Here is a 16,945-nt window from a genome sequence, read left to right on the forward strand (position 1 = left end):
AGGTCGACACAATATAAGAACCATCCTCGAAATCCACCATATTTACAGTATTTGATATAAAATAAAAAACTGATGGATGATTAAGGTTGCTGGAATAATCTTCGTGGTAGTTCGGAAGATGGGAGCGATGGTGGTAATCTTCCCATGGTGCCTCTCCTATCATCATTTATTGAATGATTCCTTCGTCTGTAGAATGTACATGCGACCAAGGATCTGAAGAGGTGCCATATTCCTTAGACCTATCTATCCAAACACTCGATGAGCATTGATTTGGGTTTCCCCCCAAGCCAAGAAAATTGATTGCTACAATATTTCTAAAATGGTGATGATCCATGCTGACAAAATGTTTAGGAATCTTCCAAATCCATTAGATATAGAAGACTTCATATTGCAAGTTTCCACTGTGGCCACTTCCACCAAATTACTCGGAGGTGGTAGGGCAAAAGTACCCATTAAGGCAGGGTCTTTTAGGAGGCCTACTCCAATATTTTGAAGCGAATGATTGCTTCCATGGATCATTGGAATGCTTCTCGTCACTTGTGAACTGTTGGGGAGAAATGTTTGTTGGTCGATGATTGTAATTCCTCCTTGAAAGGAAAATGCAATCTTCCTTAAGTATGTCGACACAACTGCGGCCATGGCATATATCCAGGGTCTTCCTAGTAGGATGTTGTAATCAAGGTTTCCGTTGATTACTTCAACATCTATTTCTACTATTTTTCCCCCTAGTTCAACTTGCAAGTTACTTAAAATCCCATATGGGGTGTATGATCGTCCATCAAATGCTTTTAATGTCATTGACGATCTCGACAACAGTGGTGAGCCTAAATTTTTCCAGCAACTCATTGACATAATACATGTAGATGCCCCCTCATCAATAATTGTTCGATGAACAATTTTGTTGAGGGATTTCACTTTAATAAGGAAAGCTAGTTGAGGTGGTAACTGAGGGTCATATCCTTTGTGATTAAAGGATACAAGATTGGAATCCATTGGGTCAATCCCACCTATTACTGATAATAGATCCTACTTTTGGGAGAGGCAATTTTGCATTACCTCAAGTGTCGACATAGCGGATGATGATTGGGCCAGGTCCTCTACTATATTATAATTCTGTGCTACTTTGGCACAAGGATTAAATGTCGATTTGTGTACTACTCCCTTTGGTGGCTTTATCATTGGTTCAGGAATGATGGGTGGCACAACTTTGGTCAAAGTTGTTGTCAAACTACGAGGTTGTTCATTAGCCTTGTTATTCGACAACTGTGGATTCCCGTAATCTTTATTCCTTGTCAAAGCATCATTTTGCTGCTTTGAGATAGACAACATAAGCACTTGGGACTAGGAAGCATTTTGATTAGCAACCAGTTTGGTTCCCGGGTTTGGAAACGGATCAGTCAATACTGCTGAGGTTTTTGAACTCTTAAAGAGTTTCTTAACTTCAACTTTATGTGGACAATCTCCCTTCCGATGATCCTCATCGCATATGTGACACCTCGCAGGGGGTTTCCTTTGCCCAGAAGGGTTTGCAGAAGGTTTTTCAGGAGATGACTCATCCTGCTTCTTTTTCTTCCTTTCTTTTTCTTCTTGCCCCCTAGTTGCTTCAGTTGTTTGCCCTTGTCTGTCGAGACGACATTTACTTCCGAGGCAAGAAGTTATTCTTTTGCATTTTGACTGGAAATCTTACGGGCCTTTTTATATGTAGCCTTTGTCGATTTCATGTCTATCGCGCCAATCACACCATCGCCGACATGAGAGTCATTGTCTGATTTAGGAGGAGGAGGGACTGAAAATTCCAGTCTGGTAGTGTCAGGTATTTTATCATAGAGCGTGCCAGACTGAGTGTAAATCAAGTCCAAATATTGCGCACGAGCAATAACTTGCTCTTCGGTGATGACTCCCCATTTTGCCACATTTTCTGTAGTGGAAGGTAACAAAGACTTAACAAACCATTCAGCCAAAAGCTGATCAGGAACATACATTTTTACCATTCTACGACGACGTTGTCACTCATGAATATGATCAGATATGTGAGTGGTCATTGTTTGCTTGAAATTGATAAGGAGTTTTGTTCCTATTTCGTACCTTATCGGTAACTGAAAATGGGTTAAAAAGGTTGTGGCTAGGGTACTGAAGTTGTCAAATGAAGCTCTGGGTAATTCGATATACCATTTTGCTGTTGGACCAGTTAACATCCTCTAAAAAAGGCGAAGCCTAATTGAATCATCGTTTAGGGTGTTTGATGAACACCACAGATGAAAGGTCATCACATGATTTGACGAATATTCACCCAGATTTCCATTAAATTTAGAAATATCTAATGGAAGTTTATGCGGAATCGCTGGCCACCAAGGGGCATAAGAAATTGGATCATTCATCAACCGGTTTAGATCTGGTAATTCCAGAGTTGCTACAAAGGGAAACTGTTGATTCAGGTTAGGCGAAGCATACCCAGGATAAGATGGAATCGCCTGAGCAGTGGGTCTTTGCATACCAACATAATGTATTTGATGCTGGCAACTTTGACAAGGTTGATGGGCATAACCATTATAATATGGTTGTTGATAACTGCTGTGGAAATGCGGTTGCCCATTACTTACAAAGACTTGTTGCTCAGGTCCTTGATATGATTGCTGGAATGGCGGTTGTTGAGATTGAATTAGCCATGGTTGCTGGACCATTTTCTGTTGCCCAATACTGGATGATTGACCAAGATGAGAAGTCATAGTACTCGTTTGAGCCTGAGTCACTCCAGATAAGGAGGCACTAACCTGAGGTTGTGATTGAGTTGTTGAGACAAGAGGTTGTTGTATTGCAACCTAAGAAACTTGGGGTTGACATGCAACGGGTAGCGCTTGTGCTTGCGACGTAGTCACCATAGCAGGTATAGTGGGAATATTCAACACAGGGTGGAATGGTTGCATTGAATATACAACCCTTGGTTGCTGAGGCAGTATTGGTACCCAACCGCTGGATGTAATTCCAGTTTGACCTGAACTTTGTTGTAAACTCCCATATGGTTGTTCTCCGGGAGGGAACAATGAAAAGGCATATTGTCCTCCATATGGTGGCAATCCAGTACTTAAAGGGTAGATTTTCCTTTGAAGACACATTGGATCAATTTGTTGAGCTTCAACATAAGAAATACCAGATGATAAACCAGATGAAGAAATAGGAACTGACCATGTTGTCGAAACAGTCCCTGATTGGAATCTGACTTGTTGTTCATAACTTGCCGGGACAGATGGTATACCAGAGAACATCATTGGAGTAGTAGCAGGAGGCACTGCCACTACTACTTCGGATGACACATTCCCGGATGTCGACGATTGTTCAGACATATCTAGTCTTATCCAAAAGATTTCCTAGCAATTCTACAGGAACTTGCGATGAACGGAGACTAACTTCTAAGACCAACGAGGGAACAGTGACGTTATTCTGATTAAAATAAATTTTAGATGCTTTGACACAACTTGTTTTTTCAATTTTAAAGAGTCAAGAAAAAACAAAAGATGACTCTAGTCACCTTCGATTTTTAATGAGCCTGAGGTGAGAAGTGCTCAAATGGACCTTTTTCGTTAAGGAGTCTGAAAAGGAATGAAAGGGACTCCTCTGGAAATCTATGTAGAGGGATTACCAAACCAATTTCAAAACTGTAGAATACCTTTTACAGTACGGCAGTCAATCTTCTCGAATGTTGTGTTCAGTGCATTGTGATCGATAGGGCGGTAGACACGACTTCCTATGGATAAAGGATTAAGCCTATTGTGGTATCCCAAAATATACTCGACGGTACGTGGGAGCACAAGTTCGTACTGGCACTTATCGTCTCAAAGTGGAGGAATCACCCAACCATCAGTGAGAACAATAGTTACCAGGCTTTACGACACCGGAATACGTCTCTAGCCTAGACTTCTAGATGTTGTGTGTTAGGTTCCAAAGCGTTGTTAGATTCATTAAATTTATTTTATAATTGATCTTGCTTAAGAAATTTTCCTTTCAAGTTCACCACGAGATGTAGATGTATAATACCTAAAATGCAATCTAAGATGATAAACAGTCTTTTATCTTCTTTGTGCAATGAAAATCCTAGCTACTAGGGAAAGAGAGACAATATTCTTTCACAAAGATCAAAGAGTACACACTAGATGCACTGTCCTAAATCAAACAAATCAAACAGTCTAAATGCAAATGCACATGCATGTATTTGTTTTCAGCTTTCTTAGTATGTGAATGACAAAAAGAAAGTTAATGCGCAAATATGAATTACTTTTCAAGCGACAATTACTAACAAGTTTTCTTTTCAAAATAAAAAATGGAGACAATCACAACACTTTACGATTTGGAAATGAATACTTGCTTTCGACACTAGAAAAACCACAAATTCAGACCAAATACAACAGTAATAGGGTAATCGACTACCAATAGCAACCAAACTCTTTCCTATGACTGAAAACGACACTTGCGACACTTTCAAATCAAGGGACGACAGTACAATTATGTTACTTTTTGCAAAGGAGAACTGAAAATTACTCAACAAATACACAAAAATATTTACAGTTCTTTTGCACACTGGAGGCGGAATAACAACAAGGAAAAGGGGTTTCAAACAGAGATATATTTATTACAGGCAGCAAAATTCATGAATAGAATTGACAAAGAATGAATCACAGAAACCAATACTGAATAATGCCTAGTCTGATCAGCACACCTACAACACAGTGAACTTAAAATGCAGTGCACCTACTACACTCAGGAAGTGTGTTGAATTTCAGATTCACAAAGCAGAACCTACATTGGGCCAGAGACGAGACTTTGATTGGGTTTCGGGTCACGGTTTGCAGTTCAGTTTAGGGGCTTTGGCCGAGCAAATGGTAATCAGTAAACCAACAATCAGGGGTAGATCTAAGGAGGTTACTGGAGCTACCACAGGGGCAATTAGAGAGTTTGTAAATCAGTTGTTTAATTCATAAACAAATCCCAGAGATTGACTGAAGCGACATTTATCTACTTTGCAATTGCATAGAAAATGCAGTTCGAAAGCTACCTGGCTCAACTTTAGGCTCCGTCTGTAATTTTATAAAATAAGCAACGAGGAAGATAAACAAACAAACTAATTCGTCCCCAGCGGAGTCACCATTTTGTTACCGGGAAAAGTGTCTACACAGAACTGCTTATCCCACTAAGGTGTGGTAGCTACCTTAGAAACAAACAAAGTAAAGCTACTTTCATTTTTCCTTTATGAAATATAGATGAGAGAAGAACAAAGAAGACCAACCTCTGTCTTGCGCTAATCTCCTAGTTCGGTTCCTCTCTCTCTTGATAGCCTTTCGCCACTTGCTCCCTTGTGTGCCCAGCTTCACAGAGTACCTGTAGGATCACAGTAGCATGACACTATACAAGAATAGATTTTATTGATAAACAAAAAAGAGCCAAGGGAGTTACAACCATTTGTTCTGACCCAACATCATCCTCTCAGCAAGTAAGCCCTTCTTCACCTCATACAAAGCTTAGATCACCCAACACTATGATGTTGTATCAAGAAACCAACATCAATTCCTTACAATATGCAAAATTCCAGCCTCTAGATCTCTGGGATGAGGGATCGATATATAGATATATGTAAGGGATATGAGTCAGCTTGTGATTTGATTAATGTCTTCACTCTGATAGTTCTTTCTTCCACTTGGAGATTGATGATCTCTTACTCATCCTTGGTCGAATTCAGAGAGGCAAGTGTCACAGGAGAAGTTTCTGGAAGACTCCATGCCTCTCCACCTCACGGAATGACACTACCATTTGTCACTTCTTGCCCATCGCACCCCATATAAGGGCTTTTTGAAATGCAACGCACCCACACAGTGTATTTAGGTGAGATGCAACGCACTTTGCCTATGGAGTAGCTGAAATGATCCTATTTTGACCAGTTTTGAGCAGTTTTTCATGGAGAACTTCTGGGAGAAGCTGTAATCAGTTGACCTTGCTCCTTTAGGGGTTAGAACAAAACTTTTAGGGACTTAGGAGTATTTGTTTTATGGACATTTCATTCTTGGGGTTGCAGTGCCCAAAAATGTCTATAACAAGCCTGTGTTGGTTTGCACCTCAAGTAGAGCGGCAAACCAGCCTGAGCCATTCCACATCCGACCGAGACGCATCGACAGCCTCCATCCACTTCCCTCCCAGCAATTTCAAGCACTCTTTAACTTTATTTTCAAATTCCTTTTAATCTTTCCCTCCTGGTACTTGTTCGCTATCGGTCTCTCGCCCGTATTTAGCCTTGGACGGAATTTACCACCCAATTAGGGCTGCATTCCCAAACAACCCAACTCGCCGAAAATGCCTCGTGATGCGGCAGGGTCTCGGTCTGACGGGGCTGTCACCCTCTCAGGTGCCCCCTTCCAAGGGACTTGGCCCAGGTCCGCTGCTGAGGACGCTTCTACAGACTACAATTTAGGCGGTGCCGCCGCCCAATTTTCATGCTGGGCTCTTCCCGGTTCGCTCGCCGCTACTAGGGAAATCCTTGTAAGTTTCTTTTCCTCCGCTTAATTATATGCTTAAACTCAGTGGGTGTTCTCGCCTGAGCTGAGGTCACAAAGTTGGAGCTAAATCTGCCCTATCCCATGGGAGGACAAGGGAGAGCAAAGCAAGTTTGAGTGATGCCACACAAAGTCCGCATCGGCTAACGCCGACTGCCCATCTAAGGGGACAAGATCATCACTCGTCGACGCACGCCACGAAACATTGCTTGAGGTATTTCAGCCGACCGCACTGCATGGGGCATGGACGACCAGCTCTGCTGCTCCCTAGCATATTGCAGGGAGCTCGTTTGAATGGGATGCGATACCCAGACAGACATGCCCTCGACCGAGGCCTCGGGTGCAAATTGCATTCAAAAACTCGATGATTCATGGGATTCTGCAATTCACACTAAGTATCACATTTTGCTACGTTCTTCATCATAACAAGAGCCGAGATATCCGTTGCCAAGAGTCGTTTCCACGTATTACTGAAAAATCAGCCACAAAACTAAATAGGAGCACCCCCCACAACAAATGTAAGGCCAAGGGGCAAAAGGAGGAATAACGCATGAGAGAAAGAGAAACAAAGGTGTCTAACCCCCTGACAGGGGGAGGCTCGAACACTGGACAATCTCCCCTAGCCCCACACCCTCATAAAAAGGGGGGAAATGCATGGAACATCGATCGAGAAGGACTAGGGTGGCCACCTCGGGAGCTCGCACTGCTTTTAGCCCTTCCCCAACACTAGCCCACAACAATTCCCCCTTTTCTCAGTAGAGCTAGGGACCGCAAGGAGGAAAAGGGTAGAAAACAAAGCACAAGCCTCCCAAGCCTTGTGCCTTCGGAAAAAGGGGGGAATTGAAGGGGACGACGATCGAGAAGGATGAGGGTGGCCACCCAGGGAGCTTGCACTGTGTTTCATCCTTCCAGAACACCAATCCACAACAATCCCACCTTTTCTTCGTAACGCTAGGGGCCACGAGGAAGAAGGGAAGAAAACAAGAGAGAAAGGGATATATCAACCGTGGCTACCGGCTCACAAGGGGAGGCTTCAAATAGAGAACAAGCTTCCCCAACCCTGTGCCTTCGCAAAAAGGGGGTAATTGGAGGGGACGACAATCGAGAAGGACTAGGGTGGCCACCCTGGGAACTCACACTACTTTTCGTCCTTCCCAAACACCAATCCACAACAATCCCACCTTTTCTCCGTAAAGTGAGGGGCAGAAAGGAAGAAGGGAAGAAAACAACATGAAAGAAAGAGAGATATCAAACACGTCCACCGGCTCACAGGGGGAGGCTCAAACAGAGAACAAGCATCCCCACCCCTGTGCCTTCGCAAAAAGGGGGGGAGCTGTAGGGTACAAAGATTGAGAAGGACTAGGGTGGCCACCCTCAGAACTCGTACTACTTTTTGTCCTTCCTGAACACCAATCCACAACAATCCCACATTTTCTCCGTAAAGCTAAGGGGCCAAAAGAAAGAAGGGAAGAAAACAACAGGAAAGAAAGAGATATCAAACGTGGCACCGGCTCACAAGGGAAGGCTCAAACAGATAACGAGCTTCCAAAACCCTACACCTTCGGAAAAAGGGGGGAATTGCAGGGGACAACGATCGAGAAGGACTAGGGTGGCCACCCTGGGAACTCGCACTGCTTTTTGTCCTTCCCGAACACCAATCCACAACAATCCCACCTCTCCTCTGTAAGGGTAGGGGAAAAAGGAATAAGGGAAGAAAACAACACCAAAGAAACAAAGATCCCAAGAAAAGAGAGAAGCTCAACAGCATGCCAAGCAGATGTCCACTAACCAAAAAGAAATCAAACAAGGCACCCAATCAAAAAAGCGCCCCACCTCTTCACACCCTCCCACATGCATTCAGCACAACACCCTTTCTAGCTTTACAACATAGCAAACAACCAAGCAAATAAATCACAACCCAAAATTGACCAATAGAAAAGACGAGGGCCATGATAAGACCAATGTCTGGAGCACATCACTGAGAGGCAAACAACCCCCCAACCCAACGGCACAAGGCTTCAAACGACAAATAGACTGCTGCCCATAACACAAACCCATCCAACTATTACACCCCTCCATGTACAAAACACCCAACAACCTTTCCAGTGAGAGAGTCAACAAGGGTCAAAGAATCAAACTCCAAAGAGGAGTTGTCACGGGATGACACTCAACTCTGGAGAAAGCCGTGGGCCACAAATGCATCGATGGTGCAAGGCCACTAGAGAGAAGGATGTTCGCAAAGCGCACACCACAAAACGAAGAAATGATGCAAGTCCCAAAAAAAACCCACAATCCAAAGGGAGGAACAAAGACACAACCCACTACTTCTTTTTCCCTCAGAAGGGGAGTGGCTCACAAGAGGACAAGGAATTCCCTCAATGGCAAAGGCACGAGATAAGATTGCCACCCTCATGCCTGTTGGCAGGGAAAATTGCAATCTCGAAGGATCTCAGACCGAGGGATGGGTTTTTCATTACCTAGACACCCAACCCTTTCACGAGGGCATGTCAGGGAACGATCGGGAGGGACTAGGGTGGCCAGCCCAATGAGTTGAACCGCTCTTCATCCATCCCATACTGACCACACCCCGACAATCTCCCCTCACAGAAGGTTTGAGCTGCCAATCGCATGCGCAACCACTCCCTCGACCCAACCACCAGAAAAAAGCTCACCCAAGCAACACATCAACCGCCGCCGCCTTTTCGAGAGAACCAACTATGGAAGCCCGCACCCTTGGACCATGCCTTCCAATAAACAAAAGATCGAGCACCGCCACTACAAATGAGTCCAAATTTATCCATCATATCTACCAAGCACCTCAACTCTGCAGCAACCATGCCCGATCGAACAGATCGTCGGAAGGCTCCCAAGAAACAAGCTTCCGAACCCCCTGCAGAAACACATTGGGGGGAAAAAAAATAAAGGATGGGTGGGACAAGCACAAGCATGGCTTGCAAGCACACACGAAAAAACAAGCGTTACCTCGAGACAAGCAACCAACAATTTTCCTGCCAAACACCAAACCCGCTCCCCTAGAGACGCACCACAAAGTCCCACATTGCTATCGACGCCCAACCAACCCGAACCAAAAAAGAAAACCCCTGCTACCAATGATCCTTCCGCAGGTTCACCTATAGTAACCTCGTTATGACTTCTCCTTCCTCTAAATGATAAGGTTCAATGAACTTCTCACGACGTCGATGGTGGCAAACTTCCATCGTCGACGCAATCTGAACACTTCACTGGATCATTCAATAGGTAGGAGCAACGAGTGGTGTGTACAAAGGGTAGGGACATAGTCATTACGAGTTGATGACATGCGCTTACTAGGAATTCCTCGTTGAAGACCAATAATTGCAGTGGTCTATCCCCATCATGATGCAATTTGAGAAGATTTCCTGATCCTCTCGAGCCAGGAATAAAAACTTGTTGGCTGCATCAGTGTAGCGTGCGTGCAGCCTAGAACATCTAAGGGCATCACAGACCTGTTATTGCCTCAAACTTCCATGGCCTAAATGGCCATAGTCCCTCTAAGAAGCTGGCCGCGAAGGGGAACCTCCGCATAGCTAGTTAGCAGGCCGAGGTCTCATTCGTTATCAGAATTAACCAGACAAATCGCTCCACCAACTAATAATGGCCATGCACCATCACCCATAGAATCAAGAAAGAGCTCTCAATTTGTCAATCCTCACTATGTTTGGACCTGGTAAGTTTCCCCGTGTTGAGTCAAATTAAGCCGCAGGCTCCACTCCTGGTGGTGCCCTTACATCAATTCCTTTAAGTTTCAGCCTTGCGACCATACTCCCCCAGGAACCCAAACACTCTAATTTCTCAGAAGGTGTTGGCGGAGTCCTTAGAGCAACATCTGTCGATCCCTGGTCAGCATCGTTTATGGTTGAGACTAGGAGGTATTTGATTGTCTTCGAGACCCCAACTTTCTTTCTTGATTAATGAAAACATCCTTGGAAAATGCTTTCGCAGTGGTCTGTCTTTCATAAATCCAATAATTTCACCTCTGACAATGAAATATGAATGCCCCCGACAGTCCCTATTAATCATTAATCTGGTCCTAAAGGCCAACACAATAGGACCCAACTCCTATCATGTTATTCCATGCTAATGTATTCATAACATAAGCTTGCTTTGAGCACTCTAATTTTTTCAAAGTAACAACGCTGAAACCACGACCTAGCCAATTAAGGTCACGAGCATGCCGCTGACAAAAGGGATGGAAGGGCAGGTGCACACCGAGTAGGCGGACCGACCTTTACGACCGAAGATCCAACTACGAGCTTTTTAACTGCAACAACTTAAATATACGCTATTGGAGTTAGAATTACCACGGTTGCTGGCACCAGACTTGCCCTACAATGGATCCTCTTTAAGGGATTTAGATTGTACTCATTCCAATTACCAGACTCGATGAGCCCAGTATTGTTATTATTGTCACTACCTTCCCATGTCAGGATTGGGTAATTTGCGCGCTTGCTGCCTTCCTTGGATGTGGTAGCCATTTCTCAAGCTCCCTCTTCGGAATCCAAACCTAATTCTCCGTCACCCGTCACCACCATGGTAGGCCTCTATCCTACCCTCGAAAGTTGATAGGGCAAAAATTTGAATGAAGCATCGCCAGCACAAGGGCTGTGTGATCCGTCGAGTTATCATGATTCACCGGAGAAGCGGGCAAGCCCACTCTGGACTTTTATCTAAAAAATGCATCCCTTCCAAAGAGTCAGGACTTAGTGCTCGTATTAGCTCTAGAATTAGTACAATTATCCAAGTAGTATGGTACCATCAAAAAAACTATAACTGATTTAATGAGCCATCCGCAGTTTCACAGTCTGAATTAGTTCATACTTAGACATGCATGGCTTAATCTTTGAGACAAGCATATGACTACTGGAAGGATCAACCAGGTATCACTCTCCCACTTCAAAGGGCATTTCGGGTGCTCCCTTACCGAGAGCCAACCTGAACACCCATCAAGTCAAAGAGATGTCAAGATATCATGTAAAACTTTTATGCCTTGCACCTCTTGCATCCCAAGAAGGAAGCACATGCAACATGCCAAGGACATGGCAAACAAATGGGCAGACCTTCCAAGCCAAAATGCACCAAGGCCACTCTGGAGTTTGTAGCCACGGCCTAACCAACAAGAAAATGAGCGATCACTCACCCACTCCCTTAGAAATGCCTCCAGAGGCCTCCATGCCCCGCACCGAGGCCACCTAGGAGTCCACCCAGACAACAGCGACGATGGACCTCGATCTCCCGACCACCTGTGGCAGCCTCGATTCGAAGGAAAAGGAAGGAAATAAAAAGAGGATGATCGACCACACAAATCCTATCATAGATAGGCCATACAAACCTCCCTGCCCCGCACCGATGCCACTTGGGAGTCCACCCGGAAAGCAGCAACAGTGGACCTCGATCGGATGTTCGCCTACGGTAGCCTCAACACAAAGGCAAGGGAAGGAAATCATACAAGACAAACCGAGCTCGCAACCTCCCTTAGAAATTCCCCCCAACCCACCCCTCCCCTCCCCGAACAGGGGCCACCTAGGAGTCCACCCAGACAGCAGCGATGATGGACTTCGATCGCATGATCGCCTGCGAAAGCCTCATTGCAGAGAGGAAATGGAAGGAAATAAAATAAGACCAACTGAGCCCACAACCTCTCTTAGAAATGCCCCCCGACCCTCCACACCGTGCACCGAGGCCACCTAGGAGTCCACCCGCGATAGCAGCAACGGTGGACCTCGATCACATGACCGCCTGTGGCAACCATGATGCGAAGGCAAAGGAAGGAAATAAATGTAAATCAAGAGGGTCGCTACACAATACAAGAACACATATCCGAACAGGAGGAGGGATTGGGCAGCTCCACACCCCACGCACCCTACGTACAGGTAACCTAGGAGATTTCCCACAACTTTACCAATCGGACAATGAATAATTTTCCCCTACGCCCACCTCCATGTAAAGGAGGGAGTCGAAGTGTTCCACCTCGAAATCCTTCTTCCAGAGAGCCCCCACCGTCGATGATTATAGTAGCAAACCTCCTCCCCATTGGACCACGAGCGCATACAAAATTGAAACAAAAAGTGCCCCCCAACCCTCCCTGCAGGCAGGCAACCTAGGAGTCCACCCGGACAACAACAATGATGGACCTCGATCGCATGATCGCCTACAGCAGCCTCAATGCAGAGAGGAAATGGAAGGAAATAAAACAAGACAAACCAAGCCCACAACCTCCCTTAGAATTCCCCCGACCCTCCACGCCACACACCAAGGCCACCTAGGAGTCCACCCGTGACAGCAGCAATAGTGGACCTCGATCACTTGACCGCCTGTGGCAACCACGATGCGAAGGCAAAGGAAGGAAATAAATGAAAATCAAGAGGGTCGCTACACAATACAAGAACACATATCCGAACAGGAGGAGGGATCGGGCAACTCTGCACCACACGCACCCTACGTACAGGCAACCTAGGATATTTCCCACAGCTTTACCGACCGGACGATGAATAATTTTCCCCAACCGCCACCTCCATGAAAAGGAGGGAGGTCGAAGTGTTCCACCTCAAAATCCTTCTTCCAGATAGCCCCACCATCGATGACTATAGTAGCAAGCCTCCTCCCCATTGGACCACGAGTGCATACACAATTGAAACAACAAGTGCCCCCCAACCCTCCCCACAGAGAGGCCACCTAGGAGTCCACCCAGATAGCAGCAACGATGGACCTCGATCACATGATCGCCTGCGGCAGCCTCAATGCAGAGAGGAAATGGAAGGAAATAAAACAAGACCAACCAAGCCCACAACCTCTCTTAGAAATGCCCCCCGACCCTCCACGCCACACACCGAGGCCACCTAGGAGTCCACCCATGACAGCAGCAATGGTGGACCTCGATCACTTGACCACCTATGGTAACCACGATATGAAGGCAAAGGAAGGAAATAAATGCAAATCAAGAGGGTCGCTACACAATACAAGAACACATATCCGAACAGGAGGAGGGATCGGGCAGCTCCACACCCCACGCACCCTACATACAGGCAACCAAGGAGATTTCCCACAACTTTACCGACTGGAAGATGAATAATTTTCCCCTACGGCCACCTCCACGCAAAGGAGGGAGGTGGAAGCATTCCACCACGAAATCCTTCTTCCAGATAGCCCCCACCATCAACATAGCAAGCCTCCTCCCCATTGGACTAGGAGTGCATACACAATCGAAACAAAAAATTCCAATAAACATTATGACTTGACATTTCCAACCACAAAATCCTGCCACGCACGTAAGATGCAAGGGAAAAGCCAACCCCTCGATCAAACATATGGGCCAACACATCTATCAAAACCTCAAAGCCAATCCAACCATAAATGATGTGCACTTTGAAAGGAATACCAACCCTTGACTTTACAATAAGGAGAACAATGCCTTACATCGCCCGACGGAAAAAGCAAGCAAGATGGAGGGTAGGTGGCTTACAACCAAAACCGTTCCACGTCCCTCTTAAATGTATGCATCTCAACCGACAATGCCAACATGGAAAGAGTACAAGCACAAGACACTGACACCATAAACAGCCGAACAATGAAGAGGCTAACCATCACAAGGAGCCACACCACAACAACCCATACAAATCCCAAAACTTGTAGCAGAAGGGGAATTGTTCACATATGCCTCCGGGAACAAGCATGGCCAACATTACCGCTCATGCGCTACCGAGTGGGTATGGAGAGCAGATGAAAATTGGACACCCTACAAACAACCCAAGACCATTCTTGAGGCAAACCCAAAAAACCAACTCAATTACCAACCCACCTTTCACACGAAAAGCAAAACCCTCCACACCAAATAGGGAGGAGGTGAACAATTTAATGAGGAGCCAATTTCAATGGAGCCAAAAATGGCTGCCCAGCCCAATCAAAATTCTCTATTTGCAACAACCGAGGGGCACGATAGCGACATAGGCATGACAGAGTTTTGGGGCTTCCATCTGGGATGACAACAACGAAGGATCAAAGGAGCACTGAGAAAACTTTCAACATTCTTATGGTTGGGATGGGAAAGAGGGATGGGGATGAGCATGGCCCACATTACCGCTCATGTGCTACTGAGTGGGGATGGAGAGAGGATGAAAATCGGCCGCCCTACAAATGACCCAAGGCCATCATTCGGGCAAACCCAACAAAGCAACTCAATTACCAACCCACCTTCCACACTGAAAGAAAACCTATCACCGGTATCTTCTGGAGGGGCACAGGAGGGACCAGGACGAGCCAAGGAACCACACCACAACAACCCATGCAACTCCAAGAACTTGGATAGCAGAAGGGGAATTGTTCACATATGCCTCCCAGGACGAGCATGGCCAACATTACCGCTCATGTGCTACCGAGTGGGGATGGAGAGATGATGAAAATATGACACCCTACAAATGACCCAAGGCCATCGTTCAGGCAAACCAAAAAACACAACTCGATTACCAACCCACCTTTCACACAGAAAGAAAACCTGTCGCTAGTATCATCTGGAGGGGCATAAGGAGACCAAGACGATCCAGGGATTCAAACCACAATAGCCCCTACAACTCCAAGAACTTAGAGAGAAATTTTCCACATATGCCTCCCGGGATGAGCATGGGCAACATTACCACTCATGCACTACACAGTGGGGATGGAGAGAAGATTAAAATCGGCCACCCTACAAACAACCCAAGGCCATCGTTCAGGAAAACGTGAAAACACAACTCGATTACCAACCCACCTTTCACATGGAAAGAAAACCTGTCGCTGGTATCATCTGGTGGGGCACGAGGGGGACCAGGACGAGCCAGGGAGCCATGCCACAACAACCCATACAGCTCCAAGAACTTGGAGAGCAGAAGGGGAATTGTTCACATATGCCTCCTAGGACGAGCCTGGCCAACATTACCGCTCATGCGCTACCGAGTGGGGATGGAGAGAAGATGAAAATCGGCCGCCCTACAGACGACCCAAGGCCATCGTTCAAGCAAACACGAAAACACAACTCGATTACCAACCCACCTTACACACGGAAAGAAAACCTGTCACTGGTATCATCTGGAGGGGCACGAGGGGGCCAGAACGAGCCAGGGAGCCACACCACAATAGCCCATACAGCTCCAAGAACTTGGAGAGCAGAAGGGGAATTGTTCACATATGCCTGCTAGGACGAGCATGGCCAACATTACCGCTCATGCGCTATCGAGTGGGGATGGAGAGAAGATGAAAATCAGTCGCCCTACAGACGACCCAAGGCCATCATTCAAGCAAACATTAAAACATAACTCAATTACCAACCCACCTTTCACACGGAAAGAAAACCCATCACTGTTATCATCTGGAGGGGCACGAGGGGACCAGGACGAGCCAGGGAGCCACACCACAATAGCCCATATAGCTCCAAGAACTTGGAGAGCGGAAGGGGAATTGTTCACATATGCGTCCCAGGATGAGCCTGACCAACATTACCACTCATGCGCTACCGAGTGGAGATGGAGAGGAGATGTAAATCGGCCACCCTACAAATGACCCAAGGCCATCATTTAGGCAAACCCGAAAACACAACTCAATTACGAACCCACCTTTCACACGGAAAGAAAACCTGTCACTGGTATCATCTAGAGGGGCATGCGGGGACCAAGACAAGCTGAGGAGCCACACCACAATAGCCCATGCAACTCCCAGAACTTGGAGGGCCGAAGGGGAATTGTTCACATATTCCTCCCAGGAAGAGCATAGCCAACATTACCACTCATGCGCTACCGAGTGGGGATGGAGAGAGGATGAAAATCGACCACCCTACAGATGACCCAAGGCCATCGTTCAGGAAAACCGAAAAACACAACTCGATTACCAACCCACCTTTCACATGGAAAGAAGACCTGTCGCTGGTATCATCTAGAGGGGGATGAGGGGGCTAGGACAAGCCAGGGAGCCACACCACAACAGCCCATACAGCTCCAATAACTTTGAGAGTGGAAGGGGAATTGTTCACATATGCCTCCTAGGACGAGCATGGCCAACATTACCGCTCATGCCCTACCGAGTGGGGATGGAGAGAAGATAAAAATTGGCCACCCTACAAACGACCCAAGGCCATCGTTCTGGAAAACCCGAAAACACAGCTCGATTACCAACCCACCTTTCACATGGAAATAAAACCTCTCGTTGGTATCATCTGGAGGGGCATGCGGGGACCAAGACGAGCCAAGGAGCCACACCACAACAGCCCATACAGCTCCAAGAACTTGGAGAGCGAAAGGGGAATTGTTCACATATGCCTCCCAGGACAAGCATGGCCAACATTACTACTCATGCGCTACCGAGTGGGGATGGAGAGAAGATGATAATTAGCCGACCTAAAAACGACC

At 46.2% G+C, this 16,945-nt stretch overlaps 1 non-coding gene and 1 pseudogene across 1 annotated transcript; both read right to left on the reverse strand.

Annotated features, from left to right (window-relative positions):
• Nucleotides 1-6,838: 6,838 nt before the first annotated feature.
• Nucleotides 6,839-6,992, reverse strand: LOC149195384 (5.8S ribosomal RNA). The gene has a single exon (XR_016255245.1). It is a non-coding gene; the product is annotated as a 5.8S ribosomal RNA (ribosomal RNA).
• A 2,652-nt stretch (nt 6,993-9,644) lies between these two features.
• LOC149195385 (18S ribosomal RNA) lies at nt 9,645-11,455 on the reverse strand (annotated as a pseudogene).
• Between the last annotated feature and the right edge of the window lie 5,490 nt (nt 11,456-16,945).

Source organism: Pinus tabuliformis, chromosome 2_2, assembly GCF_031772625.1.
Source record: "Pinus tabuliformis cultivar Carrire ecotype Pingquan chromosome 2_2, CPIR1, whole genome shotgun sequence".
NCBI classification, from domain to species: Eukaryota; Viridiplantae; Streptophyta; class Pinopsida; order Pinales; family Pinaceae; genus Pinus; species Pinus tabuliformis.